At 33.3% G+C, this 4,926-nt stretch overlaps 1 long non-coding RNA gene across 3 annotated transcripts; it reads left to right on the forward strand.

Moving 5' to 3' along the window:
• The first annotated feature begins 295 nt into the window (after positions 1-295).
• On the forward strand, positions 296-4,917 carry LOC9299022. Of its 3 annotated transcripts, XR_002330504.1 has the most exons (6): positions 296-832; positions 943-1,049; positions 1,168-1,257; positions 1,947-2,028; positions 2,439-2,527; positions 4,565-4,917. It is a non-coding gene; the product is annotated as an uncharacterized LOC9299022 (long non-coding RNA). The 3 variants fall into 3 exon arrangements; XR_002330503.1 differs by having other exon boundaries at positions 2,439-4,917; XR_002330505.1 differs by lacking the exon at positions 1,947-2,028 and having other exon boundaries at positions 2,439-4,917.
• The last annotated feature ends 9 nt before the right edge of the window (positions 4,918-4,926 follow it).

Raw genomic sequence — 4,926 nt, forward strand, 5'->3', positions numbered from 1 at the left:
GTTTTTGTTCATGTTTTATGAGTAAAAGTCCATTCAAATCCAAAATGAAACAAATCAAATGAATATTCAATAACAGTTGTTTTTAATTCATTTTAGAATACATCAAACAAATACTAATCTAATAACAGCAGATTTTTAACGTAATTTTGCAAATACTAATCCAATAACAGCAGATTTCAAAATCCATTAAAAACCCCCATCCAATAACACCCCCTTAATGTCACAGAGACAAATATTTATATGTTTCACTTTTTCTCTTTGACCTGAGAATCTAAAAAGTTATTATTTAGCTTGGAATTCCATTTAGCTTGGACCTCAAATTAAACATCGATAAAGCAAAACACACTTGAACATCTTGATGGGCCTTTTTTGAACACATGCCCAATGAACAAACGCCCAGCCCACAATGATTTCTTCTTCTCCTTCTTCGATACACCAAAGACGGTTTGTAAACACAAAACACATCAATCAACAGATTATACCTTTGATTAGCAAATAGAAAAACTCCCAAAGCTTCACTCCCTAAACCCTAATTTTCCGATGTCGGTGTTCCTTCCCGATTCTTCTTCAATTTCGAAATTTTGTTTGTTCTGCGCAATAATTGATAGTATGATTTGAACGATGAATCGATGGACATTGTGGTGATTCAGATCTTCGAGTACAATGAAAGTGCCGTCGACGCTATGGAAGGGAAAAACTGCTTCGCTATTGCCAGTGATCAGAGGCATGGTGTGCAATTACAAACCATCGCTACCGATTATTTGTGAATCTATAAGATCCACGATTAACTCTTCATCGGACATTCCGGTCTCGCTACTGATGTCCAAACATTGTAAGATCTCGTGACTATTCTATGTTCATATGTTTACTCATTTCCTCAGAGAATTTTAGGTGAATTACAAAATTTAGGGCTTTGTTTTTTATATGTCTTTGGGACTGAAGGTACCAACGACTCGTATTTCGTCATAATTATATCAGCTTAGGGAAGAAAGAGACATAAAGCCAGAAACTTTCGCTAGTCTTGTATCTGCCATTCTTTATGAGAAAAGGTTGGTGAAATGTCGTCTTCTCCCATTTGTAGTTAGTTTCTAGTTACCTCTTAATCAAACTGATTTCTTATGATTTGTGTGGCTATGCCACTACTAAGTTCCAACTTCTTCATTTCAGATTTGGTCCATACTTGTGTCAACTTGTGATTGCTGAATTGAGAGATGATAACAAACCCTTCACTTGCACAATGGATTCGATTGCAGCCAAGTATGCTCACTTTCTTTATTTGCCGAGTCTCCTATTATTTATTATTTTCATATATAATGATGCCATTTAATTTGGTTAGTAAGTGAGTGTAATCTTGCAACTTGCTAGGTAAGTTAGAAGGATCGTGGATTAGTATTATTTTGGTTTTTAGCGGAATATTGTTTTGGTATTTTGTCGTCCAATGCAGTGTATGTATGTCATATGAGTGAACGTTATTATATACGTGTTGAGCTGATTCAAATATGAGTTCTACTAATTGAGATTAACTGAACATGATAGTTGCAATGGTTATGTTCTGTTAGACCTGCAAGTAGAAACATTTTTACATACTTAACTGTGATTGTTTATATATTTTATTAATGAAAGTGATAGGAGTGTGTGAGACTATAAATTCAATGAAACTTGAGAAAACCTAACTGCATGAGAGAGTTATCATTGGTTTAACATTGTTTATAGGTTGATGCAATCTTATCATCAACTTGATAATTCAAATATACAAAATAGAAATTAAAACGCAATGCCATGTATCACCAATATAAGAAACCATTCAGAAAAACAAAACTAATTCTATAAGTAAAAAATATCCATATAGAGATGATAGACAAAAATTATCTAGAGATTATTGAACCACCTTTTCATCCGCTAAAACTAATTCTATAGTTTTTCTTTGAATTCTTTTTTTCTTTCAGATTCTAAGGATCTGAGATAGAATCTCCAATCAAATCTTTGTTGATGTCATGAAGAACAATATGAATGGAAAATGAAAAAGAGGTAATTTAGGATGAAAAGAATTGAAGGTCTTTGAGCTAATTTTTTTGTCGTGTTTAAAAGTGTTGTGTTTCTCTGGAAATGAAATGGGTATATATAGAGGACATATATGATTAAGTTTAGCTGTGATACATTTGCAAAAAATCTTTGTGAGCAAGCAAAATCTCTTCAACTTAATCATAATTGGCTAGAATTAGAAAAGTAAATGAATAATTATTAAATTTGTTATGGAATTAGTTCCAAAAATCTTTATTTACATTTTATTTAGGAAACATATGTGATTTGCATCAATATCTTTAGCATTATAATAGGAAACAATTTGATTGTCAAAGATTGGTTTGTTAGTTATAAATATATTTACGATTGATATCTTTCAAAATTCTATCTATTAATTTCGTTTTCCTTTTTTGTAGGAATAATAAAGTTAAAATCGATTTGATGCAGAGAGTTTCAATTAAGGAAGGATCCGATTCAAAAAATTCGGGTCAAAATCACAAATAAGGTAGGATCCGATTGACATATTTCCGGGTCAAAAACATTAAATATCCAAAAATTAAAAAAAATTTGACCCGATTAGGATCCCTTAAAAGTGTTGCAAAAATATATAGTAGATTAACGGCAAAAACAGGCCATTAACGACTGTTTAGTGTTTTAAACGGAGTTAACATGGACTGTTAATTAATCTTAGTTTGAGGACAGATTTAGGGACTTGAAGATTTATAATGGGATTTTTCCTTACAAATATTCGTAGACCACCTCTCGAATGTATCTAGTAATCTCTACCCACCTAAGATAGTTTCAGTAATAGTTGAACTCTCGAATCTATTTATTATCCTATGATCAAGTTCTAGTTAGCTACTCTATAACTAGCATTAAGAACAACCTATGGTGAAGAACTCTAAAGATTAATCCTAACAGGTAATCTAATTACTACTTCATCTAAATCGCTAATGAGAATCCCTAAACCTAACAAGAAGATTACTCAGACATGATTAATGAAACAAAAAAAACATGTTTGAATAGATTGCAAAACAAGAAATCAAAAGAAGAATACAGTTTAGAATAAATTTTCTCTCTACAAAGATTTTTTAATCTCTGAAAGTAGCTCTCTCCAATTATATTCCAAAGGATTCAAGCTCAGAGAATTACAAAGCCAAAAGCAAGATGCAAGATAATCAATAATAAAAACCCTAAAAATTATTTATAATGTCTCCAAAAACGTGTAGGGACTAAAGTTGGAAAGAAGGAAGTCTTCTGGGTTAATTCTTCGGGCTTTAAAACTCTTAAACCATCGAGACTTTTGCTGGGCTGCGTGTGGTGTCGATCGACACCAGGGGTGTCGGTCGACACTCATGCCTTGGTCTGATTCCGATTTCGTTCCTTCATGTGTCGGTCGACACCAGAATGGTTCCTTATCTCCAAAATTGTCCCGAACGTGTAAAAACCTGAAAAGACTTAAAAAGACACTAGAAACAACAAAAAGACTCTAAAACTGACGCATATATCATGGCTTAAATCGGTAAAATCTGTGATATGTCAACTCCCTCAGACTTAGCTTTTGCTTGCCCTCAAGCAAAATACACAAACTGAACCCGTGGAAGAAGTTTGAAAACATCAAAACTCCCAATTTCTCCAGCCTATTACCTTGATTATTCAAACCAAATCCAAATGCCTAGCAGATTGCATCAAATCCTAATCACCATGTAATTCTTCGCAAGCATTCTCAATATTCCAAATTCCAAACCAAATTCCCCAACCATATCCTATAGCCCTCATTGCATAAATCTCATCAATAAAATCAGTACTCAAAAACCTTATAGACTCATTTCCGTACTATACCATGGTAAATCAACCATTTCAACATATTGCAGTACTCTATCTCTCCCCACACTTATTCTTTTTCGAACTTTTTTTATTTTAAACTTCAAAGGTGTAGGCAAATAATGGTATCATCGTAAATTTTCCTAACCTCGCTTCCAATCTTCGTGTGATCATCCTTCTTGAAGTAAAATAATGAGTTTACTAAAAAAATTCCTATCTCTTTACTTCAAAAGAAAATCATCACAATCTTTGTTTTTTATGTATAAGGTAGAGGAATACCATCTTTTTCCACATAGGTCTCATTTATCAGGTATGAACGAGGAGTCAAGTTCTGAGAATACTAACCGGATTGAGGAGGTGAAGATCATGAACTTTGCTCAGGCTTTAGCGGATTGTGTTGGAAATTAACGTGGATGTCTTCTGGTCTATAGATTAACTCTCTTGATTTTCCATTAATCATATTGAATTGAATCTGCAGCATTAAACTAACCAGGCAATTATCTAGAGAAAAATATCATATTTTCTAACAGATCATAATCTCAATAAAACGACTCAAAAGATCATAATCTCAATAAAACGACTCAAAAGAAAAAGAAAAATAAGAATAAGACTCAAAAAGAAAAATGATATATCACGGATTTTACCGATTTTAACCGTGATATATGTATTGTTTTTAGAGTCTTTTTGTTGTTTCTAGTATCTTTTTGAATCTTTTCAGGTTTTTACACGTTCGGGACAAAAGTGGAGAAAAGGAATCATTATGGAGCTAAACCGAGGATTTGGAGCTGAGGAGACGAATCCGGTTCGAACCAAGGCATGAGTGTCGACCGACACCCTTGGTGTCGCTCGACACCAAACACTGCCCAGCAAGAAGTCTCGACGGTTTAGAGTTTTAAAGCCCGCAGAATTTACCCAGAAGACTTTCTTATTTGCAATTTTAGTCTCTGCACGTTTTTGAGACATTATAAATAGTTTTTAGGGTTTATTTATTTCATTATCTGGTCTTTGGCTTTTGTAATTCTCTGAGCTTGAACCCTTTGGAAGATAATTGGAGAGAGCTACTTTCAGAGATTTCAATAC

The sequence above is a fragment of the Arabidopsis lyrata genome, assembly GCF_000004255.2.
Source record: "Arabidopsis lyrata subsp. lyrata unplaced genomic scaffold ARALYscaffold_76, whole genome shotgun sequence".
Taxonomy (NCBI): domain Eukaryota; kingdom Viridiplantae; phylum Streptophyta; class Magnoliopsida; order Brassicales; family Brassicaceae; genus Arabidopsis; species Arabidopsis lyrata.